This window comes from Schistocerca cancellata, chromosome 5 (genome assembly GCF_023864275.1).
Source record: "Schistocerca cancellata isolate TAMUIC-IGC-003103 chromosome 5, iqSchCanc2.1, whole genome shotgun sequence".
Lineage (NCBI taxonomy): Eukaryota > Metazoa > Arthropoda > Insecta > Orthoptera > Acrididae > Schistocerca > Schistocerca cancellata.
This window is the reverse complement of record NC_064630.1, coordinates 335,301,672-335,328,444: the sequence shown is the minus strand read 5'-3', so window position 1 is coordinate 335,328,444 and position 26,773 is coordinate 335,301,672. Positions and strand designations below refer to the sequence as shown.

At 41.5% G+C, this 26,773-nt stretch overlaps 1 protein-coding gene across 1 annotated transcript in view; it reads right to left on the bottom strand.

Moving 5' to 3' along the window:
* LOC126188270 (glutamate receptor 1-like) overlaps positions 1 to 26,348 on the bottom strand; it is a 1,232,223-nt gene extending 1,205,875 nt beyond the window's left edge. Inside the window, exon 1 of the mRNA XM_049929849.1 lies at positions 26,247 to 26,348. The gene's annotated coding sequence lies outside the window, so the exon portion shown is untranslated. The remainder of the gene's footprint in view (positions 1 to 26,246) is intronic.
* Between the last annotated feature and the right edge of the window lie 425 nt (positions 26,349 to 26,773).

Here is a 26,773-nt window from a genome sequence, read left to right as displayed (position 1 = left end):
GTTTGTTCGTTAATGTCACACACTGATGTGTCGTACATGAGTTTCAACTATGGAAAATCGTAAATGAATACTACTCACTGATATTTGAATACAACTTGAGAAAAAAGTAAACATTGCATTACCAATTTTGCAAATGTTTCCAGTACTATGTGTAACTATAAATATTGTAAATTGAAGTCCTCCGTCTCCTTTTTCTGTCTATATGTTCGGGATAATCTCATGAAGAACTGTACGGTTTTGATACAGTTTTTATACATAGATTGACTCAAAATGTAGATTTCTGCGTATAATTTTACCACTACGCCAGACAATTCGTCCAGCCGTAGATGCTTAGTGCTATCCATGCAAAGCCGAGGCGAGTCGTTGCCAAATTGTAAGTAAACTATATTTCATTCCTTTTTCTCTCCATTTTTTCTGTTACTTGTGCTTCCTCGTATTCAGTGCAGAAACAACGAAACAAACACGCCAAATTTAAACAGACGCAAAATCCCCAATACTGGCGATCCTTTACAGAAGGTCGAAATATAGCGCGGAGTTCAATGCGAGACGCCTATAACAGTTTCCACAACGAAACTTTGTCTCGAAACCTGGCAGAAAAACCAAAGCGATTCTGGTCGTATGCGAAGTATGTTAGCGGCAAGAAACAATCAATGCCTTCTCTGCGCGATAGCACTGGAGATACTATCGAAGATAGTACTGCCAAAGCAGAGTTACTAAACACAGCCTTCCGAAATGCCTTCACAAAAGAAATAGTAAATATTCCAGAATTCGAATCGAGAACAGCTGACAACATGAGTAATGTTGAAGTAAATATCCTCGGAGTAGTGAAGCAACTCAAATCACTTAATAAAAGCAAGTCTTCTGGTCCAGACTGTATACCAATTAGGTTCCTTTCGGAGTATGCTGATGCACTAGCTCCATACTTAACAATCATATACAACAGTTCGCTCGACGAAAGATCCGTACCCAAAGACTGCAAAGTTGCACAGGTCTCACAAACATTCAAGAAAGGTAGTAGTAGTAATCCACTAAATTACAGGCCCATATCGTTAACGTCGATATGCAACAGGATTTTAGAACATATATTGTGTTCGAACATTATGAATTACCTCGAAGGAAACGGTCTATTGACACACAGTCGCCATGGGTTTAGAAAACATCGTTCCTGTGAAACACAACTAGCTCTTTATTCACATGAAGTGCTGAGTGCTACTGACAAGGGATTTCAGATCGATTCCGTATTCCTGTATTTCCGGAAGGCTTTTGACACTATACCACACAAGCAGCTCGTAGTAAAATTGCGTGCTTATGGAATATCGTCTCAGTTATGTGATTGGATTTGCGATTTCCTGTCAGAGAGGTCATAGTTCGAAGTAATTAACGGAAAGTCATCGAGCAAAAAAGAAGTGATTTCATGCGTTCCCCAAGGTAGTGTTATAGGCCCTTTGCTGCTCCTTACCGATATAAACGATTTGGGAGACAATCAGAGCAGCTGTCTTCGGTTGTTTGCAGATGACGCTGTTGTTCATCGACTAATAAAGTCACCAGTAGATCAAACCAAAACTGCAAAACGATTTAGAAAAAATATCTGAATGGTGTGAAAAGTGACAGTTGACCCTAAATATCGAAAAGTGTGAGGTCATCCACATGAGAGCTAAAAGGAACTCGTTAAACTTCGGTTACACGATAAATCGGTCTAATCTAAAAGCCGTAAATTTAACTAAATACCTAGGTATTACAATTACGAACAACTTAGGTTGGAAAGAACACATAGAAAATGTTGTAGGGAAGGCTAACAAAAGGCTGCGTTTCATTGGCAGGACACTTAGAAAATGTAACAGACCTACTAAGGAGACTGCCTACACCACGCTTGTCCGTCCTCTTTTAAAGTACTGCTGCGCGATGTGGGATCCTTACCAGATAGGACTGACGGGGTACATCGAAAAAGTTCTAAGAAAGGCAGCACGTTTTGTATTAACGTGAAATATGGGAGAGAGTGTCACAGAAATGATATAGGATTTGGGCTGGACATAATTAAAAGAAAGGCGTTTTTTGTTGCGACATAATCTTTAACTAAATTGCAATCATCAACTTTCTCCTCTGAATGCGAAAAAATTTTGTTGACACCGACCGACATAGAGAGGAACGATCACCAAGATAAAATAAGGGAAATCAGAGCTCGTACGGAAATATTTCCGGGCGCTATACGAGATTGGAATAACAGAGAATGGTGAAGGTGATTCGATTAACCCTCTGCCAGGCACTTAAATGTGATTTTCAGAGTATCCATGTAGATGTAGATGTAGTGCAGTCGTTAGCCAGCACTATATTTGGATGCTTCTGTTTAAGAAATGTGGGCTGCACAACAACTTCTCAGCTATTACAAGTTGTCTGAATTACGAAGTGCCTCTATTTGTTCATATCCACCTCCCTCGTGTTTGATGGCGGACAACTTTTCAAATCCCTAAGCTTTGCCCTTTGCGGTGTAAACCACCAACGACAGCAAATTTTATTTAATGAAATTGACAGTTACCCGTGAGTTATTCCTCCTATGTCGCCCTGTGGTCACATCGGTACCATTATTCACAACTATGGCCAGAGAAATATGTGGAAGCTATGAAGGATAAACTGCCTCGCTAAAAAACTGAAATCAAAATTTGGAAGTACGAGAAATACGAAGATAGCTTGAGTGTCCGCCACATTCCTGAAGATGGACTAGCGCTTGTTTTCAAATTATGCCCTCTGTGGACAAAGGAATTTCTGGATAAATAATAAAACACAACAATCGGCAAGATGTTTCACAGAAAGAACACCAGTGCATTATACTGGAGCATGACCGATAATCAAGGTAGATCCAACCAGCGGTGAATTTCTAAGGTTTTAAGAGATGTTTTCTGATTAATTGTGTGTAAGTGCCCGCGGACTACGGTGTCTCTTTAAGGAGTACTTACATCCTTTTTGCTTCCTTCTCATTATTCTTTATATCTGTAACGTCGGACCAGTGGATTCTGTGTCTTGTTTCACAACATACTTGTTGCGTTGACTAGAAGCACTTCCTGTTGTCAGTAGTTATTCCATCTTCACTCTTTGCCCTCAAGTTTGCATTCAGCATTACTTTTTTCTCTCGTTTGTTTCTCCGTCCCTATTATTTGTACATTGTCAATAACACACTATGTGAACAAAAGTATAGGGAACCCCCAAAAACATACGTTTTTCATATTAGGTATATTGTGCTGTCATCTACTGCCAGGTACTTCACATCAGCGACTTCAATAGTCATTAGACATCTTGAGAGAGCAGAATGGGGCGCTGCGCGGAACTCACGGACTTCGAATCTGGTCAGATGATTGGATGTCACTGCCGTCATACGTCTGTACACGAAATTTCCACACTCTCAAACATCCCTAGGTCCACTGTTTCCCGTGTGGTAGTGAAGTGGAAACGTGAAGGGACACGTACAGCACAAAAGGGCACAAGCTGTTGGCTGAGAGACCGCCGACAGTTGAAGAGGGTTGTAATGTGTAATAGGCAGCCATCTATCCAGACCATCACACAGGAATTCCAAACTGCCTCAGGATCCACTGCAAGTATTATGACAGTTGGGCGGGAGTTGAGAAAACTTGGATTTCATGGTCGAGCAGCTGCTCATAAGCCACACAACACACAGGTAAAATGCCAAACGACGCCTCGCTTGGTGTAAGCAGCGTAAACACTGGACGATTGAACAGTGCAAGAACGTTGTGTGGAGTGACGAATCACGGTACTCAATGTGGCGATCCGATGTCAAGGTGTGGGTATGGCATATGCCCGGTGAACGTCATCAGCCAGCGTGTGTAGGGCTAACAGTAAAATTCGGAGGCGGTGGTGTTATGGTGTGGTCGTGTTTTTCATGAAGGGGGTTTGCACCCCTTGATGTTTTGCGTGACACTATCACAGCACAGGCCTATATTGATGTTTTAAGCACCTTCTTGCTTCCAATTGTTGAAGAGAAATTCAGGAATGGCGATTGCATTTTTCAGCGCGATCGAGATCCTGTTGATAAAGTACGGCCTGTATCGGTGTGGTTACACGACAATAACAGCCCTGTAATGGACTGGCCCGCTCAGAATCTTGACCTGAATCCTATAGAATAGCTTCGGGAAGTTTTGGAACGCCGACTTCGTGCCAGGCATCACCGACCGACATCGATACCTCTTCTCAGTGCAGCACACCGTGAAGAATGAGGTGCCATTCCCCAAGAAACCTCGCAGTACCTGACTGAAGGTATGCCTGCGAGAGTGGAAGCTGTCATCAAGACTAAGAATCGGCCAACACCATTTTGAATTCCAGCATTACCGATGGAGGCCGCCAAAAACAATTTCAGCCAGCTGTCCGGATGCTTTTGATCACACCGTGTACATAGCAACATGGAATGTTTTGTGGGTGGGGAGTTGGCAACGTCTGGTGTGTGGTTGTGGGTTCCTTGTACCACTACTAGTCATTTCCTTTTCTGTTCCACTGGAAAGTAGAGAGAGGTAGAAACGACTGTATGACCCTTATCCTCGAGGTCCTTCCGCAGTACCTAGAAGAAACTTTCATAGTACCGGACACCTTACATTTTTTTTACACAAAAGCTTCTTTTAAACTCATATGGGAAATGGGCACACCACAGTTCTAAAACTAAATATTTATTTGTATCAAAAAGTAGTAAGTTTTCAAAACACAATACTTTCGCGCATCAAATAAACAAATAAAAATGTTCAAAAATGACTGCTGAAAAGCCATTGCCCAGTATAGAACTCTTTACAATGTCATTAATTACATATGTAATTATTCTATTTTGTCTAACAAATCATACTTTTGATTAATTTATAAGTCAATCTAAATAACGGAACATAAAGATAAATGGGTGGCGTTTATGCACGGCAGATATCATACTTATAGTGAAGGATATTTTCTCGGTCCTCGCATGCAACATGAACCCATCCCATCCATGATGTGCACTGAACCCAATCTTCATTTGTTGATTCCCAGCAAATAATACGTTTTGTTGTGCTGTCTTCTTCATTAGTGTCAAACTTCCGTTCTGTGGATTTTTTTTTCCCAGAAGTGAAATATTCTATTTATCATCCCTTATTTGTTTCTTTTGCTGATCACTCTTTTGAGCTTGTTTTCGCATCTTCTTCTCATTTGTTAAGGCTGCTTTTGCTAGCTTCTCTTCAGATTCTTTTAGTTTCTTTTCCAGCGTACCTGTATAGGGGTCTCAGTAAATATTTCACTTTTTACACTTGTTCTCTTCCTACTGACAGTTTTCTTTCCCACTTTCTCTGACACTGGATACATTTTGTCCGGTACTGTTTGGAATAAGAAACAAACATAGCTTCCTTGTCCTTCATATAGATCCAGAAGTGGTTGGAAAGGAAGCTGGAGCAGAATCTACCGCAGGAAGACTTACTGGCGCAAGGCAAGACGAGGTGGCATCTGCAGAGAATGACGGTATTGGTTCAATCATTGGGGCAAAAGGATTTGCAGTTATAGCCGCTGATTCTGAATGATCATTTAGGTCTACGGCACCAAAAATCGTCGGTCTTGAAAGAACTCTCGGACTTTGCACAAAGATGCGATTTACAGCCGGAAAGTCTAAATCTGCTAACATGTCTTTCTTTAATGGGTGGAACACAATGCAGGAAAATCAAGAAGTTGCAAGGTCCATTCTGCAAATAGCATTGAAAGCAGTCCCAATTAAGCTAGCAATATCCCTTTGAGGTATTTTAATGTGGCGATATTAGTTCATCCATCTAGCACAGGCTTCATTGCAAACCGCTTTGAAGGGTTTCATTACTACGTAGTCAAATGGCTGAAATTTGTGCGTAGTATGACGAGGAATACTTATCATATCGTCATTGTTGTTTCTTGAGTACAAAATCACTTCAAAATTAGATAAGGCCATCTAAAATTCCAAGAGCAAGATCTTCCACTGTTGGGTTCACACGAGCAACGAACATCTTCAGCCAAAGAAAATTGAATTTTCAGTGATCCACCCCCCTTGTTCACTAGCATCTTGTTTTAGCTCCTCATCCGTTTTCGTCCGTCCAAATGCAATTCAATGGAGTATAAATGCATCACCTGTAGCAACACAGTCACATTTCTACCTCTTTCTCCTGGCATTATTTTACTAACTTGTTTGTTGCCTTTCTGGGACAAAACAGTTGTGGAACTTTCAAGGACCGCTGACACACCAGTTTCTCAAAGTTAAAGATTTTTGAGAGATCAAGCTTTTATTTTGTTAAAATTGCCTCATACGTGTTGTAAAGCAAGTCAGCTTGATCTCTGTTGACACTAAAACTAACATGTCTTTGGATACTCGTTGATTGATGTTTTTGCAAAAAGAGTTCAGGATGGCGGCCTATAAATTCATAGTAAAATTTATCACCTGCTGTTTTTTTTTTCTTTACTAAATCGTTGTGAAAATTTAAGGTGCCCATTTAAAATTAAAATCTTAAAAATTCTTTTATATTCTTTGGCATCACTGTTATCTATAACTACCAAATGCTCAACTAAGGTTGATTCTAATTCTTCTGAAAAGGTCTGCTTGAAACGACCACCAGGAGCCTCAGTTCAGCATCCTCACCATGTTTTAAAACCTTTAGTCTATCTGCCAAAGTGCTCACAGAGGTAAGAAAAATGAATCGAAGCGTGTCTTATTCCCACTTTGTTGGATAGTGCTTGCTCAATAGAAATCTGCATGTTATCCTTGGACCAAAGTCTCCCTTTTTTCCTCTTTATCCATGGCGAGGAATGTGCCTGGAAAGGGAAAATAGGTATTTGTGCACTTCACTGTCGTACTAATATGGTAGTTTAGGTATCGGGTACTGAACAGTTGATGTCTGTCTGGTAATGGGCAAATGAGGCAGTGGAAGAATACAAATTTATCATCATGAATTGAAATTTTAAATCGAAATGCAGTTACCTCTATCTATTCACAATGAAAGTGGTGTTTCCACAAAATATACACTCCTGGAAATGGAAAAAAGAACACATTGACACCGGTGTGTCAGACCCACCATACTTGCTCCGGACACTGCGAGAGGGCTGTACAAGCAATGATCACACGCACGGCACAGCGGACACACCAGGAACCGCGGTGTTGGCCGTCGAATGGCGCTAGCTGCGCAGCATTTGTGCACCGCCGCCGTCAGTGTCAGCCAGTTTGCCGTGGCATACGGAGCTCCATCGCAGTCTTTAACACTGGTAGCAAGCCGCGACAGCGTGGACGTGAACCGTATGTGCAGTTGACGGACTTTGAGCGAGGGCGTATAGTGGGCATGCGGGAGGCCGGGTGGACGTACCGCCGAATTGCTCAACACGTGGGGCGTGAGGTCTCCACAGTACATCGATGTTGTCGCCAGTGGTCGGCGGAAGGTGCACGTGCCCGTCGACCTGGGACCGGACCGCAGCGACGCACGGATGCACGCCAAGACCGTAGGATCCTACGCAGTGCCGTAGGGGACCTCACCGCCACTTCCCAGCAAATTAGGGACACTGTTGCTCCTGGGGTATCGGCGAGGACCATTCGCAACCGTCTCCATGAAGCTGGGCTACGGTCCCGCACACCGTTAGGCCGTCTTCCGCTCACGCCCCAACATCGTGCAGCCCGCCTCCAGTGGTGTCGCGACAGGCGTGAATGGAGGGACGAATGGAGACGTGTAGTCTTCAGCGATGAGAGTCGCTTCTGCCTTGGTGCCAATGATGGTCGTATGCGTGTTTGGCGCCGTGCAGGTGAGCGCCACAATCAGGACTGCATACGACCGAGGCACACAGGGCCAACACCCGGCATCATGGTGTGGGGAGCGATCTCCTACACTGGCCGTACACCACTGGTGATCGTCGAGGGGACACTGAATAGTGCACGGTACATCCAAACCGTCATCGAACCCATCGTTCTACCATTCCTAGACCGGCAAGGGAACGTGCTGTTCCAACAGGACAATGCACGTCCGCATGTATCCCGTGCCACCCAACGTGCTCTAGAAGGTGTAAGTCAACTACCCTGGCCAGCAAGATCTCCGGATCTGTCCCCCATTGAGCATGTTTGGGACTGGATGAAGCGTCGTCTCACGCGGTCTGCACGTCCAGCACGAACGCTGGTCCAACTGAGGCGCCAGGTGGAAATGGCATGGCAAGCCGTTCCACAGGACTACATCCAGCATCTCTACGATCGTCTCCATGGGAGAATAGCAGCCTGCATTGCTGCGAAAGATGGATATACACTGTACTAGTGCCGACATTGTGCATGCTCTGTTGCCTGTGTCTATGTGCCTGTGGTTCTGTCAGTGTGATCATGTGATGTATCTGACCCCAGGAATGTGTCAATAAATTTTCCCCTTCCTGGGACAATGAATTCACGGTGTTCTTATTTCAATTTCCAGGAGTGTAGTTGAATACATTTTATTCATCTAGTCTTGTTTATTAGGGCGAAGCCACCGTTCGAGCACAAATATATCTCTGACGCATAGCTCAGACAACACTGGGGTGAAACAAGTGAGAACCGTATTGTGATTTTCTGAGACAAAGAACTTAACGAATAAGAGTGCATCTGTCTGCCATCTATCGGAGTTTTTGAGAAACATGCTCTATCCGATACTGGGCAGTGTCCAGTACTTAGAAAGTCTCTCCTATGTCTTGTCCAGTACCTAAATACTTCCAAGCAACAAAAAGTTTAATATTAGGCTACGATCTGTTTATTTATGCTGCTGCTTTATCATGCCGAATTACGACATTTCTTCTAGCAAATCTGATTATTCAGTCCCCCCCCCCCCCCCCCCTTCTTCGATCTGACTCGTCTGATGCGGCCCGACAGGAATTCCTCAACCTCTTTAATCTCAAAGTAGTGCTTCCTATGAACATACTCAGCTATCTATTGGATTTATTGTAATTCCAGTCTTTCCCTACACTTGCTGCCTTCTAGGCTCAAGTACCCCATATGTTATTCCTTGTTGTTAAAGTAAGTATTATTATACTCTTCCATCTTCCTGTCAAGGTTCATTTCCTCGTCGATTCTGCAGAAAACTTCATTTTTTTTCTTATTAGTCTACCTTACCTTTAGTATCCTTCTATAGCACGACGTCGCAAACTCTTCTATTTTCCCCTTTTCCAGTTTTCCACTGTCTATGATTTATTTAAATATAATACTGTTCTGCAAACGTACATTCTCAAAGTTTTCATCCTTATAACAAGGCCAATATTTGACTTCATTTGGCCTGGAATTCACTCTTTGTCTGTGATAACCTGCTTTTTACATCCTCCGTGCTTCGCCATTAGGTGTTAATTTGTTTACAGAGTATCAGAATTGCTTTACCTCACCTACGTCGTGGTCCCCTATTTTGAAGTTGAGTTTATCGTTAATCTTATTTCGGCTACTCCTCATCACTTCGCTTTTAATGACATTTATTTCACACAATCGTGATTTCGGCTTATTAGCCATTCTTAAGCGCAAATTGAACTGTTACACTGATTTTCAAGACCAGATATGTGTCATTAGACTATAAAACTGTGATCTTTCAACGTGCACTTGAGAATGGCTATATAGCCCATATCATGACTCTGTGAAATAAATGAATGGTAATTTACTGTCATTTGGCGTAAATATCTTAAAGATAAAGGAAAACTTTAACTTTTCTTCGGTTTAACGTCAACAACCAGTGTGCAGTCATTGGGCTTCCATCCAACAGGTCTTGCAGTACTTCCACACTTTCGCTGAAGATAGCAACGTCATCAGCGAATCTTGCCACTCGTATCCTTGCACCTTGTACTCTAGTATTACTTCTGAGGCTTTGTTTCATTTCCGTCATAGTTTCTTGGATCTAAGTCTAAATATTAGAAAGAAAGGCTGAAAGACTACACCTCCGTTTTATACGCTTTCTAATCCGAGAATTTTGTTCGTGGTGTTCCAGTCTTATTTTTCCTGTCTTAGTTCTTGTAAATAGTGTTTATAAACTGCATTTTCCTGTAGCTTACGCTTATTTTCCTGCTATTTTGGACTTGTTGCACCGCTTTACTTTGAGGAACGGTTTTTTGGTTGACAGATCCTATGAAGTCATGTTTACACTATCATGCGCAATGTCAAAACTGCCACTCTAGTGTCTTTGCCTTTCCTAAAGTCAACTGATCTGTGTGTATCGGCAAATAATAATTTCAGAAATATATGAATATACCACTTCCAAAGAAAATTCTCCATCCATTTTCATCCATACTATTTTAAGCTATGTGCGAAATCAGGCTCGTCGCAAATGGCGATATTACAATTTTTACACAATCCATCGGGAGTTTCTTAACTTACATATCCTGACGTGATACAAATACAGTCATTTCAAAATGAAATAGTGTATTATCATTCTCCCATTTATAGGACAGATTTATTTTTGTGATAATTAACTTTCAGTGGTACCGTTTTGCGGTTCGCTTGTAGATATCTAGATTATATGGGAAATTTTGCTTTATTTTCTTAGCATACCTGAAAATCCCTGCTGTGAAACTGAAATAAGTAATGTGGTACTACAGTTACTTAATTTTCTGTATGAATAAAAATTTCTTAAAAATTCAATCATTATTTTCAGATCTCCTCATCAAGATGAACAATCAACGACATTTGGTGCTTAATACTACTCATTTACGATCTTGAGTATCCCATAAATAGCGCGTCTCAGGTTCATCATGTTTTTCTTAACATGTAGAAAGCCTCCAGTACAGTTACACACCGTCTCGTGATAAATTACGAACTAGCTTAAGGAATATCGAACCACGAACGCGATTGGATGTAAGACATTCTAAAATATATATCTCAGGACTATGTTTTTGGTAGGGACACATCGTCAGAAGCATATATATCCATTATTAGAAAATAATTTTGAAAATCGAAACGACTTTAAGATTTTCAGTGCTACACGCAAAGCTATAGAAACTGTCGCTAACATTTTTACGTTAATATGCACAAATAGAAAAAGAGGTCTAATAATATGAAACACCTGCCTCAATTTAAGGAAGAGATTACTGAGAACGTACATTTTGAGCACAGTGTTGTATAGAGCCCGCATCTCGTGGTCGTGCGGTAGCGTTCTCGCTTCCCACGCCCGGGTTCCCGGGTTCGATTCCCGGCGGGGTCAGGGATTTTCTCTGCCTCGTGATGGCTGGGTGTTGTGTGCTGTCCTTAGGTTAGTTAGGTTTAAGTAGTTCTAAGTTCTAGGGGACTGATGACCATAGATGTTAAGTCCCATAGTGCTCAGAGCCAGTGTTGTATAGACGTGAATCACAGCATAAGAGAAAATCGGAATAGAAGAGAGTTGAAGCGTTTGTGAGATGTGGTGCTACAGGTGGATGTTGTCATTAGGTGGACTGATAAGGTGAGGAATGAGGAGGTTCTCTGCGGAACCGGCAAAAAAGGCAACAAGTGGAAAACACTAACAAGAAGAAGAAACAGGACGACAGGACATGTGTTCTGACATCATGGAATAACTTCCATGGTACTAGAGGGAGCTGTAGTGGGTAAAAACTGTAATAGAAGGCATGATGGCTATATGTGTAACAAATAACTGAGGACGTTGAGTGCAAGTGCTACTCTGAGAGCCGGCCTTTGTGACCGAGCGGTTCTAGGCGCTTCAGTCTGGAACCGCGCGACCGCTACGGTCCTGCCTCGGGCATGGGTGTGTGTGATGTCCTTAGGTTAGTTAGGTTAAAGTAGTTCTAAGTTCAAGGGGCGTATGACCTCAAATGTCAAGTCTCATAGTACTCAGAGCCATCTGAAACATTTGAACTACTCTGAGATGAAGAGGGTGGCACAGAACAGACATTCGTGGCCAGGTGCATGAAACTAGTCAGAAAACTGATGAGAAAAAGAAGAAATAAAAGAAATATATTTCAAATGACCTCTTGCCAAGTAAAATAAATGCATAAATAAAAAAAAATTACAGTAATCGTTTGGAACCTTCCAGAAACTAAGCAGATCTTTTCGAATATGTTTGAGATAGAGCGAACACAGAAATTTAATAGTGTGCATCATCGGCAGGAAGTGTGCTGCACTCATCACTGAGGCCGCTTCCAAAGCCTACACAGGATCAACATTTGAATTATGTGCTTCTAAATGGGTTTTTAACGAGTTTGATTAACGAGAGAGCTGTGCGATCATAGATTGGTTTAGTTACCTCGGAGGCATCACGGCAGACGTTCGACAAACTCCAGTGGAAGATCCACGAAAATTCGAGAACCTTTTCCGTTAAAACTGAGGAACCTTCTTACTTTCTCCAATGTACACACATTAAAAAAGTTTTGCATCACACCGGTTCCCAGAATTACTGAAGACTGACATTAACTGTGGATATTCTATCATGGACACAGTCCCTTTGACTGTTCAGAGATGTCACTGAACACGCCCAAGGATGTAAACAAGCACTCTTGAGCAGCGCCTATTAGATGGAGGAGGTCCGACAGCCGATCAGTCCCAGTCATTCCACAAGGAAGGAGGTAGGTACATGGCTCGTGTTGCCTGTAGTTCAACCATGCCTAGACGGTCAATACGCGGTTAGATAGCGTCAGCATTGTTACTTTGTGCCAGGAAGAGCTCTCAGTAAGGAAAGTGTCCAGGCATCTCGGAGTGAACCAAAGCGATTCTGTTCGGACATTGAGGAAGTACAGAGTGACAGGAACTGTCGATGACATACCTCGCTCAGGCGGCCAAACGGCTACTGCTGCAATGGATGACCGCTACCTACGGACTATGGCTCGGCAGAACCATGACAGCAGCGCCACCATGTCGAATAATGCTTTTCGAGCAGCCACAGGACGTTGTGTTACGACTCAAACTGTGGGCAGTAGTTTGTATGATGCGCAACTTCACTCCCGATGTCCATGGCGAGGTCCATCTTTGCAACCACGACACCATGCAGAGCGCTACTGCTGAGCCGAACAACATACCGAATGGACCGCTCAGGATTGGCATCACGTTCTCTTCACCGATGAGTGCCGCATATGGATTCAACCAGACAATCGTCGGAGACGTGTTTGGGGGCAACCCGGTCAGGATGAACGGCTTAGACACACTGTTCAACGAGTGCAGCAAGGTGGAGGTTCCCTGCTGTTTTGGAGTGTCATCATCTGCGGCCAACGTTCGTCGCTGGTGGTAATAGAAGGCGCCGTAACGGCTGTACGATGCATGAATGCCGACCGATAGTGCAACCAATTCGGCAGCATATTGGCGAGGCATTCATCTTTATGGATGACAATTCGCGCCCCCCATTGTGCACATCTTGTGAATGATCTTCAGGATAAATAAATCGCTCGACTAGAGTGGCCAGCATGTTCTCCAGACATGAACCCTATCGAAAAACATCAGACAGATCGAGAAGGGCTGTTTATGGACGACGTGACCCACCAACCATTCTGAGGGATCTACGCCGAATCGCCGTTGAGGATTCGGACAATCTGGACCAATAGTGCCTTGACGAACTTGTGGATAGTATGCCACGACAAATACAGGCATGCAGTAATGTAAGAGGACATGCTACTGAGTACTAGAGGTACCGGTGCGTACAGCACTCTGGACCACCAGCTCTGAATGTCTCGCTGTATGGTGGTGCAACATGCAATGTGTGGTTTTCACGAGCAATAAAAAGGGCGAAAATTATGTTTATGTTCATCTCTATTCCAATTTTCTGTACAGGTTCCGGAACTCTCGGAAACGAGGTGATGCAAAACTTTTTTTTGATGTGTGTATGTGATGAAGAGAAATTAAAGATATTCTACTGTGTACATACAAATTCTCATAATCATTCTTCCCTAATAATATCCGCCAATGCAACCGTTTGGGAGGCATATGGCTCTGGCGTACCATCTATCCCCCACTACATGTGAGACTGTGGGTAGAGGAGTACGGATGTAGGCGTCATTCAAAAGACTGTGAAATTTCATTCCATAGCTTAGATCACTATGAGTCGTGGCCACGTGAATTAACAAAGAAGCTAAACGAATACGAATGACATGTGGTCGTATTTCCAAACTGTACCTTTGATTCTGTAGCGATGTGTGCGCTATTTAAACCTCTTGCAAGATTAAAACTGTGTCTCGACCTTCGAGAGTTGCCTTTTTATAGCGCTACACACAGACAATTTGCGACGAAAAATATATACTAGTAATATTCTATCCATTCCACATTGTATTCAAAAGTGTACTGAAAAATACAAGACGAACGAGAAAATAAATATTCCTGTATTCGGTACACAGTTTCGTGCTAGTTTGTCATTCGGATTTCGCGACGGAAAGAACAATAAACATATCACCGACAAACATGATTAATGACGATGAAGTGTGAAGAGCAAATGATTTTGTATCCACTGTTCGTAGGACACCGGATGCATTATCTTCTTTGTTTCATACGGGTTGTTTCAGGGCGAATGCTCAATATTCAGGGATATGACGAGTACGATCTTTCGGACAAACAGGTCTAGTTCAAATGGTTCAAATGGCTCTGAGCACTATGGGACTTAACATCTGAGGCCATCAGTCCCCTAGAGCTTAGAACTACTTAAACCTAACTAACCTAAGGACAGCACACACACATCCATACCCAAGGCAGTATTCGAACCTGCGACCATAGCGGTCGTGGAGTTCCAGACTGAAGCGCCTATAACCGCTCGGCCACACCGGCCGGCAAACAGGTCTAGTAAACATGGCTCTAAAATGCATATGTTTCGAGCTACGAATGCTTGTTCTTCTGTGATACTGTGAAACAAATCTCTTTTACTGCAAGCTCTCTGCTTTTCATATTTTGCATGGTGATAGTATGCATCAAAATGAGAAAAAGATGTCCACTAAAGTGGGATCCAAAGGAATTTCCTTAAGAGCCAAGAGCACGTATTCATCTTCGCTACCGTGAAACATGTCTCCTCTACTGAACAAGCACACAAAACTCTTAAGGTATGCTTTTTGGTGCAAATATTTTCTGGTCACTTTTTGTTGTTTTGGTCTATATTACCTCATTCCAAATTATGGAAAGCAAAGAACTTGCAGTAGAAGAGATTTGCGAAGTTGACATTGCTGTTAAGGTGTGCATTTTAGAGCCCATGTTTACTAGACATGTCTGCTTCGAATTATCGTACCTGTCATATCCCTGAATACTGATCTTTCCTTCTGGAGCATCTCGTGTACGCATGCGCACCTTTCTGTTAACGGTTAAGAGGAAATCGATAGATGACAGAACAAAAACTTAGGAAGTCGTCGAATTAGATTCCATTTGTAATTTATTACTTCTGAAGTAGCAAACTGAGAAACAGCTAACTGGGTGCACGAATCATTCATCTTAAACTGTAATTTTGGCTTCTCCACTAGGTTCTCTGTTTACTGATTGTTATACGTACCCTACATGAAAGATTCGTACTGCCAACACCGCACCCTTCGTATCTGAGAAAACTTTCCGGTAACTTTAAGAGCGAAATTTTAGAGAGACCTGGCTACGTTGTGTATTTAGGAGAGAAGGTTATTCCAAAATGAGAAATAACTACCTCGTCCAGCACAAGAGATGGAAGATGTTTGGCTTCTGGTGTCCCTTTCCTTTTCAGTTTATGAATATACGCAAAAAGCCGGATGCCGGTTACGGCAAGCGGCTCGCCGGTAAAACTGCTGTTGGGAGTGTGAGTTCGAATTTCTCTAATTTTGCCTTCGTTATATTTTCGCGAGATACAAGTTTAAGGAAACTGTTTCTTCACTCTTCTAGGAACTTCAACATTCGGAATTTTAATGCTAAATCACACTATGATTCGCAGTGCGTCCTTTCTGGCTACTGCCACTGGAGTTGGATGAACAACTCGGTGATGTTTTAGCCTTTACTATGCGAACTCGACGTTTTTAAAGGATATTTATTTTTATCTGCCATCTGACGTCACAGTCCTACATTTTCAATTTCTATTATTTAATGCTAAATTATTATATTATTATTTAATGCTAAATTATTATTTAATGCTAAATAATTATTTAATGCTTATTATTTAATGCTAAATAATTCAAAAAGGTCGGGAATGATCAAAAATCTTCTGTGTAATCACCCTCAAGTCGAATGCTGTTTAAAGTGTTATTGCTGAACCGTGTTTAGAGTTTTCATTCGTCTTTCTCAGTTTCTCTGTCCCTGTGATATAATCTGTGAAGTAAGCAGAATATATGACCACTTAAAAATTTGAATCAAGTATTCGTACTTGAAATGATTTCAATTCATGAATGAATACTCGATTCGAACATCACCGTCACGATTTTAATGGTGCAGAGTGCAGAAGACGTGGCTTTATCAGCGACAGTAGGAGACTTACTCGCGCGGGCTCTAGTGGAGGCTAGACAGACCATCTTCTTTACCTACAGTGGAGGAGCAAGCTATGTGACTCCACCAAGCACGAGGGGCATTCAATGAGTAATGCAACACTTTTTTTTCTAGAAGCAGGTTCTTTTTCTTTTTTTTTTCAGCGTTTCATTGCACCACATTATTCTCTAGTCTCTTGGCTACAATACTGTATTTTTCAACATAATTTCCGTAGTCTTACGCTACCTTACTGGGAGGGCCTGTATGTTCGCATTGTACTACTAATCTACGTTGGAGCCAAAGTCTTACTGCATCAAAAACCTCCACATCATCCATGTACTGATTCCCACGGTGCGCATGCTTCATTGTCCAAATCTCTGTAAGTCGTGAAGTGCGAGATCCGGGCTGTAAGGTAGATAAGGAAGCACAGTCCAGTGAAGTTCTGTGACCTCGGCCACTCCAAGTATTGTCATTTTTATTTCCGGTTCGAAATGATCAACCAATGTTTCATCTCCTGCGAAGATATTCGACAAAAAAAAAATAGCGATCGGCCTCCTAACTCGTGAGGAACTCCGCACAGATGGTCTTTCGTTGCTTCTTCTCATAGGCGGCGAGGAATCCATTGGGCGCACACCTTTGAGTAACAACAGGTGGACGAGTGTGTCAGCACTATCAACAGAGACCCCCAGTTGTGCAGCGAGATGTTTGTGATCCACCAATCACCTCGAATGAGACTGCCCGCACATTCCAACAATACAGGAGTCACAGCTGTGTGCGGCTTGCCTGCACGCGGGAGATCAGTCAGGTCTGCGCGGCTTTGTTGCGATGATGACAGACTCCTCGCCCGACGACTCACTGTGCTTTTGTTCGCTGCCAGGTCTCCAGGTCAACGCTCTGGTTGCCCCCCCCCCAAAAAAAACACACCTCTGTTGCAGTGTTAATTTTGAAAGCTACGTACAGCACCGATACCTATCGGAACTTCATGAAACTATAGGAGCTATAACGGGAATATTTCATGAGGCCTGCAACAAATTCATTTTTTTCATCTGAAATTACGGGCAAAATGTATAGATGTGTCACATTACTTATTTAACGCCTCTAGTACATTATTTCATCCAATACACACAAATAGGAATACTTCGTAAATATCCCTTACAGTCATCGACACGAATCATACATAGACTTGAAGCTCACGTCAGATGAGTCTAATCAATGGCAATACACTTCCACCAAAATCTACCTCTGATATTAAAGCAAGATTCCACCACTGTGCTCAATGATCACCGAACACCGGACCTCGACAGCGTTCAGCAGAGTCTCTATCGACAAGTTTGGCGATTAAGGAGACGGCTTCGGAGAAGTGTAAATAAGCCATGGGCACCCTCGCTTAGCAATACAGCACTGAACCAACACCTTCCCGCAGTTCTACGGCTGGTGGGGAAGAGCTACACAAAGCTGATCTCCTCGATGAAATAGCTATTATGGTTTTACTGCCAACAGGGAAAATATGTGTAAATTGATACAAAAGGATCATACGGCACTGAAAATGCGTTCAGTCTAGAGAAAAATAAGCTGTACACTTTGCCTTTCGTTAGAATGGAACATATTTGAAGAGTCTCCACTTAAGAATACTTACTGGTGTTCGCAAAGCCAGCAGTGATATTTGGATGCAAGAGCATTGTTTCCCAGATATTAGTTTATAATTTGTCCTATAGGTCGTTGTTGTGACAGAACTTCATAACGCAATTTCCTTCTGCTTTCCTCTCCATTGGGTAAAACATTTTGGAGTTAAAAATAGCCCACATTTCGGATAACGTCATCGGAAAACGTTGGCACTCTACGACCCAGAGAGTGGCATTTTAGATCCCTTATCAGGTATATAATAATAATGTCGTATGGCTAGGGCCTCACGTCGGGTAGACCGCCTGGTGCAGGTCTTTCGAGTTGACGCCACTTAGGCGACCTGCGCGTCGATGGCGATGAAATGATGATGATTAGGACAACACAACACCCAGTCCCTGAGCGGAGAAAATCTCCGACCCAGCCGGGAATCGAACCCAGGCCCTAAGGATTGACATTCTGTCACGCTGACCACTTTTTTTCCTTTTTCTGAATTTTATTTTTATTTTTATTTATTTTTTTCTCTTTTCCTTCCTTTTTCTTTTTTTTTTTCTTTTTGTTGTGTAATTGATCAGAGGCCTTCTGCGCCCCGCTGGTAATATGTTGAGTCACGTCTTCTCGAAATTGATGTGTTCCGTTAAATTGTTCAGAAATGTTCATTGGTTCAAACAGGAAACCTTCTTCTCTCTTGGCTTAAGACATTCCAGCTGCGAGGCGGGTCGTGGAAAGCACTCCCAAGGAAGTTTGAGAAAAATTGTCTGTATTTTGTGTGACGACAACGACATATTGACGGTCATTGAGGTATTTCCAAAAATCGAGTTCAGAGTCTACAGTTTGTCCAAATAGGTAGTGAATGGCATGTCCGCGAATGCAGTTCACAGCATTGGTCTTTGTCCGAGGAAAATAGTCACGATCCGGAAATAATAATGAAAGGGGAGTAATCCGATCCGGAATGTCCCGCGTTAGAAAAGCCACAATACGACGAACCAAGTGCCAAACCTCCGCCGCCGGTCCGCAAACAAACCGATGTTCATCATTCCACTCAGCTACCGGGGGTGGACCCTTATCAGTTCGGTAGGTTAGAGAAATTAGAATCGAAATGAATAGGTTGAAGTTAATGTTAATTAATAAAATGCGGTGGCAGGAAGAGTAGCTCATCTGATCAGGTGAGAACAGGGTTATAAAACGCACAATCAAATAGGAGCAAGAGTGGGCGTAATAATGAATGACCAAGCAGGAATACAGGTACGTTACTATAAGCTCCATGCGGTTAATACATTTTATCGTACCATACCCAGCAGGTACGAAAGATATTGATAGAATGAGTAAAGAGGTAAAATAATTTACTCAAATATTTCAGGGAAACGAAAATTAGATTGTTATGGGGTACTGTAATTTGAAAAAAGGAAAAGAAAGGGAAGGAAAACGTGAACTGGGTAATGGAATCAAAAGAGAAGTCGCCTGGTAGAATTTTTCACTGAGCACAATTCAATCGTTAAGACTTGGTTTTAGAGTCATGTAGGAAGGTTGTGTGCACGGAGGAAGCTTGGAGACATATGAAGGTTTCAGATTACACTGAAGAAATTGCAATGGAACCTGGATAAACAGAAATAACCAGAGGTAATTGAGAGTTTCAAATAGAACATTAATCAATGACTGACTGAATCAAGTGAAAGGAATACGATAGAAGACGAATGGGTGCCCTTTGAGAGTTGAAACAGTGAAGGCAGCAGAGGATCAAGTACATAAGTATATAAAAATATAAGGCCGAATAGAAATCCATGGAAGATAAAGAAATAATTTAAATAACGAAACAGGAAATGAAGGAGGTGAAAGGGAATACAGACGCATAAAAAATGAAATTGACAGAAAGTGTAAACTAGTTAACCTAAGCAGAAATGGCTAGAGGACAAATGTAAGGTTGTATAATCATGGGTATGGATGGAATAAATAGATGCAGCCCATAGGAAAATAAAAGAGACGTTGGGAGAACGGAGAATACCTTTATGAATAAAATGAGCTCAGACAGCAGACTAGTTCCAAGCAGAGAAGGGAAAACTGAAAGGTGGAGCGAATATGTAGAAGGGTTTTACAAGGAAAGTGAACTTGAAGGCTCTATTACAGAAAGGGAAGAGGTAATACAAGAAGATGAGATGCGATACTGCTAGAAGAATCTGACTAAGCACAGGTTCCTGGAGCAGACGAAATATACTCAGAACTATTAATATTTTTGGAGAGCCAACCACGACAAAACTATTCCACCTGGTATGCAAGATATGTGAGGCAGATGAAATACTATCATTCTTCAAGAAGCATGTAACAATTCCATTTCCAAAGAGGGCAGGTATGACCGGTGACTGCACTATCAGCTCAATAAGTCTGACACGAATTATTAACAGAAGAATGGAAATATTGGTAGAAGCTGACTTTGGGGAACATGAGTATGGGTGCTGGAGAAATATAGGAACACGTGAGGACAGATCTGCCCTGCAACTTAGAAGATAAAAGAAAAGGAATCTACGTTTACAGAATTCGTAGAATGCAGCTTTGAAATTCTTAAGATAGCAGTGCAAAATGCAAAAAAAGAAAATATTATTTGCAAATTGTACAGAAGCCAGACTGCGGTTATAAGAGACGAAGAACGTGAAAGGTAGACAGTAGTTAAGACAGGGAGTCATACGGGGTTGTAGTCTATACCCGACTTTATTCAGTCTATATATTGTGCAAGCTAAAAAGGAAAACAAGGAGAAACTTTTAAAAAGAATAAAAGTCCAAGGAGATGAAATAAAAACTTTGAGCTTTGTCGATGACATTGTAATTCTGTCAGAGGCAGCAAAGAACTTAAAAGAACTGTTAAGAGGAATAGGCAGTGCCTTGAAAGGAGGGTATAAGACGAACACCAATAAAAGCAAAAGGATCCTGGGGGATTACAGTAGTAAATAAGGCATCAAAAGTGCTACATGACATTAGCTATTTGACTTGCACAATAACTGATGATGAACGAAGTATAGAATATTATGTGCGAACTGGTTATACAAGAAAAGTATTTATGAAAACGCTGAATTCGTTAATATAGAATGAAAATTCAAATATCAGGTAGTCTTTACTGAAGGTATTTGCACGGAGTGTAGCCTTGTATGGAAATGAAACGTGGACGATAAACATTAAGATATGACGAGAATAAAAGCTTTTGAAATTTTGTGCTAAGGTTAGGTGGGTACATCGGGTAAATAATGAGGAACGGAATCTGCGAAAAACTAAATTTATGGCACAACTTGACTAAAAAGGACGTTGGTCGATATGACATATTCTGAAATTTACTACTGGCGGAAAGTGTGGAGGATCAAAATTGCAGTGGGAGACCAAGACACGAGAACAGTATGCAGGTTCAAATGAATGTGGTTTGGAATAGAAATTTTGATATGAAGAGCTTTGCACAGGACAGAGTAGCGTGAAGAGCTGCATCTAACCAGTATTCGCATTTAAGATTACAGCAACAACAACAATCATCTACTTTTAGATATGAGTGAGCGCTAGTGTGAGAAAAAGTCCGTTCAAAATAATACTGCAGTAGTTTCACGATAGTAATTTGCTTGGTATGAAACAGCGTCCTCACTCATCCGTTCGTAACACAATTGACCGCTTATGTAGTCTTTTTGGTTTAATATTCGTGACAGGCCAGGAAAAAGAAAGGCTAAAACACCGGTATTTGCTGTTATTGTACTTCTTAGAGGAAAGTGAATCAGGTTTCTTAAAGTCCAACCTCTCGATCTAATCTCCAGTGCGCCTACCAGAATGATGGCTACCGTAATTGCCACATACCAACAATAGCTAAGGTCTCCAGACTCCACATTATATTGACTGGATGGACACGAGAAGTCAGTTTCATTGTAGGACTTTACTAAAAACTGAAATCCGAGAAATACTTCCTATGCATGGTCTACAATGCCACAGAAACAAAAGATATGAGATTGCTAAATAACGATATTCACAATCATTTGTCTACTCTGGGTTTATCATCTACTACCCAGTCGGCCTTGGTAGTGGCCTTGGTAGTATAGTGGTAAATTGCGCTTCGAAGCGTAAAGGTCTCGGGAGCGAATCCCGGTTGGACCACCGAATGTTTCATTTGTCGTTATCTAGCCTTCACATCTCATTTATATGAAAAATCGCCAGGAATGACAGGTGCTTCGGATTTCACTTTCAACTACCTTTACCCAGGTATGGCTATTAAGGTAAGTTATAGACGGAGTTGTTGCTGAAATGGCGTCCAATTCATAGATCAGGCTGCTGCGCCAGACAGAATTAGTATAATCATTTACTGCACAGGATCATCTGCGGAAAGATGATGTTGTTTTGAAGAAAATGTGCTTAGTTCACTAATGACGCTCGGAGGAAAATACTAAAATATTATTATTAGGAATTGGTATTGAGTTTGTTGTATGATATTCATACCAACAATAAAATTATGATCTTCGCTCATGTGATGTTTTGACATAGCTGTGGTTACGTGGTAAAGGTTCCCTTTTTTTACATTACATTTCACTTGATGTTTTACGTTTTCTATAAAAATAGTCTATTTCTTTAAAGAAAAAGTATTTCAAGGTAACAATAAAGGTCCACAAGATTACATCGCTATAGCATTTCGTAACAAATACGCATCTCACATTAACAACTAACAGGTTGTTTTAGCTACGATGGACAGGAAGCAAATCAGAATGCAGAAACAGGGCAAATTTCATGTACATTTGAGATTACTAGTTCAGACGTCTGGTCGTCGCCTTTAAAAGGCTTCAGCCACCATCACCTTTAACAGAATCACACTCAATAGTAATAAAAGCTTGACGTCGTGAGAGCAAATACTAAACCCTATCGAGCAATAAATGGAACGTAATTCAAAGTTTGATGAAATGGATATGTTTTTGCTGTGGTATTACGTTCAGATCTCTAGAGACTCTAACGATTTATGACTCTCGTTTCCACGTCTTTGTAGGCAATCCGATCTTTGGAATATTAACGCGCTAAGACTTTATTTTCTTTGACGGAGATTGGAGCGGTTCTGTAACCCCTTTATAGCGCAGCAAAATAAAACCGCTTCTTATTTTCTTTGATACGTACAAACAGTCACTTTGAATAAATTAGTCAGTTAAGAGGCGACTTCAGAAAAAAACTGTATCCGCGTCTCCATCTTACTTTGTTTTAACATTATTAATCTTCAAAAATGAACATTGCATCAAAGTAGTATTAGGAGCTATGAAGTCAGTAAGTAACTCGTGTTCTGCCGTCAGCAGAATTAAGTTACAATAATTAACATTATGTAGTATAATTACTTTATATTTTCTCCAGGCTTCAGCGAAAGACAACCATCACAATCGCGAGTGACTAGTTAAGTCTAAATTGTTCAGTACGCCTTATTAGTTCACACACTCTCTGGTATTCGCCACCCATTTCGGGGCTAGGATTTCACAAAAACTATGTGTTAATGTTTCTTACAATTCACAAGCAATAAGAAGAAAGAAAAAGGGTACAATTATTGCAAAATCTAATATTATCGTTACTATCACTTGAACTCACAATTAATTAGAAATACATCGTTAAAGGAGGCGCACATACATACAATATTAATTATCTCTAAACAGTTTTCAATTTCTATGTCTCACGAACCATGTGGACATTGACAAACAAATCGCGTGATATTAGAAAGTGAACCTACAACAGACATAAATGGAAAACTATTTACGCAAAACCGTATAAATCACAGTAAACTTACTGAGTAAAATTCCAACAGAGAACTTCTAATTTCGAAATATTTTATTTTTGTCGTTGTTTGAATACAAAGGAGCGTAAACATTTCACTGATACACGCCATTCTCTATTCTGTGTTACAAAAAACTTATTTTCGTATTACATAGATTTCGAAAAGTTTGCCCATTTTCCAGTACAGCAGGCTAATAAAGTGAAAGCTAACTCAATAAATTTTCTTTGGGTGGATACTAAGGCCGTACAATATTTATAGGACGACAATATTCCCTCCTTCGACTCTAATTATTGTTAATTTTTCACGTCTTGGTAATTTAGCTTCTAAAGCATTTTCAAGATTTAGCTGCAATGAACATACTGTAACGCTAAAGCTCTGTATAGCCAAAATAATAGTTTTGGAAACATAGACAGCAGAAGGATCACGTCTCAAGTACATGCAGTTTACTCAGCTAATGGAACAATATTACACTGACAGGAGCATAATATTACTCTCATTAATAGTAACAAAGCGATTTGGAACTACCTGCACAATAGACCACATCCAGCAGAATGCATACATGAAGTATCACAACTGCGGCCGACTTGCGATTGTTCTTGACAATATTTATAATGTACTCTGCAATATTTGTTTGGCAAACTATTTTTGTAAGCTCCCCGTGCTCGTCTCGCCACTTCAGTTGTTTCTTTTTCGTTTCCTACAACAGCGAATGTGTAAATTCAAAAATAAGAGCGTTTCTAGGAGCTGAAAGAAGAAATTTATAGTTGATTTTCATACGAACACAGTAATCTCGAATAGTTATCAATATGCGAACAGGTGGAGGAAAGATAATGGGACCTTTGCTTCTATAGCGCCAAGTCCAGAAAAGGTAACAGAAGGAAAGGGAAAGTCACCAATGGAAATAACCTTTGTATGACTTTTTCTGTCCGTGATAGATGTTGCTGAGCAATGCTGTTGGAAAATAAACAAGAAAAAAAGGAGTGTTTGCCTTTGATTGTATAGTTTCACTAACGTAGTGTTATGTAACCTCATAAAGTAAATACGAGACTGGCGCAGCTTGACGAAGTACGAGTAGATGTGGTTCACGAAGTAGCCAGTCTAGAAAACAGAGTTGATTAAAATCAAAATATGAAAAAAGGAAAGTGAATTCTGTCTGATGATTGGATTATTACAAACGGTTCTCAAAACGTAAGGACCATTACGTGTTAGTGGGACAACTTGTATGAGGTTTCTGACAACAAGTGTGGTAGGCCTACATTGCTAAATTATTAGTATAGCTGCACTGTAAGTCATGCTTCAAGAGTAAAGTGATACGTTACGTGTTAGAGGCTACAGTAAATCTTGTTTACAGAAGACGACAATGATGCTGCATCTAGTGGAAGCCAAGATTGGTATCCTAAAGCAGCTTCACTTCATTGCAAGACAAATGTCATAATGCAGGTTGAACTGTGCGTCTCTGGTAGACTTCGGCGCCACATTTAACTTTCTTTCCGAACGGTTATTTCGAAATTTTTATCAAAGAGAAATGTTTATTGCTGTGACCCTTTTGCAAAGATTTATAGAAAATCGTTTAAAACTCATACATTTGTAAAAATCAGGGTTTAACGTATTGGTATACACAGGACTTCGATTGTTAACCGCATAGCAAAACACACGCAAGTAAGAAGGACAGCAATATCCTAAGAAAGGTGATGTCTTGCCAGAAAGGTCACAGTACTGGAAATTATATCTGAGGGTTCCCAAAGAAACGTTATGGCCTCCTGCTGTTTTTAATCCGTATAAACGCTTCAGAAAACAATCTGAACAGCCCTCTCAGATGGTTTTCTGATGATTTCGTCTTTTTGCGCCGGGTAAAGCCATCAGATTATCCTGTACAATAACACATGTGCGGTCCTCTACATACGTACTAAAATATTCCTTTTTAATACCGGTTACATCACAGAAAACGCAAATTTAAGGGGTTATCAATTCAGTTAAATATCTAGGGATTACAGTTGCGGACAGCTTACATTGTAATTATCACACAAAGATATTGAGGGAAACATGAACAAAAGTCTGAATTATATTAGCAAATTATTTGCACAACTCTTACGCGTTCTCTTGTGAAGTAATGATGCGCAGTGTGACATCCTTAGCATATAAGCTTGAAAAAGTACATCGAAAAAGTTCAAAGAACAGCAACTAGTTGCGCATTATAGCGAAATTGGACAGAGCGAACCACGTATGATAAGAGAGTTGGAGTGACAATCATTAAAACATTGGCTATTGTCGTTACAGCGAAGTCTTTTAACGAAACTTCAGTCACCATCTTTCTCCTCCGAATGACGAAATATTTTGTTGTAATCTACATAGGAAAAAATTATAACCGTGATAAAATAAAGCAAATCTCGCACGGTAAGATCAAGGTGATCATTTTTCCCTCATGCCGTTCCCGAGTGGAACAGTGGAGAAACAGCCTGACCTGGGTTTTACGCACAATTTACCAAACACTTAAGTGTGAATTGCAGAGAAGTCATGTAGACGTAGATGATTATACGATGGGTCGCGTGTACTTACCGATGGGTACCTTCTGAGCAGCGCAGCTGCTCGGCACGGAGAGCAAGAGTCCGGCGGCGAGGACCAACAGCGGCGGCAGTCTGCCCGCGGAAACCGCGGCCCCTGGAGTGTCGGCTACCCGCGTCGCCGTCGCCGCCGACACCGACGCCGTCGCCTGCCGTCGCGTCATCCCCTGCGGCCCGGGCGCCGCGACGCCTGCTCCAGCACTGCCGGCCGCGCGGATGCTGCGCGGCGGACCGGGGGAAGCCGCCGACGAGCGCCGAGCGTGACCGAAAGCAGCCGAGCGTGGCATGGTGTGCCGTGGCTCATCCCCACGCCCGCTGTGGTGGACTGCTCAGACAGGCGATGCCGCGACACCAGGAGATCCGGTGCGGCGTAGAGAATTTGTTGGTGTTTCCATTCCTCTTCGATATGTCAATAGAGATATGGAAAATTACAGCACTACAGATGTAAAACAAAATAAAGGGCTGTAGGTAGAGAGATACTAAATGAATCGCGTTTGGCTATCAAAAACGACAATGTGCGAA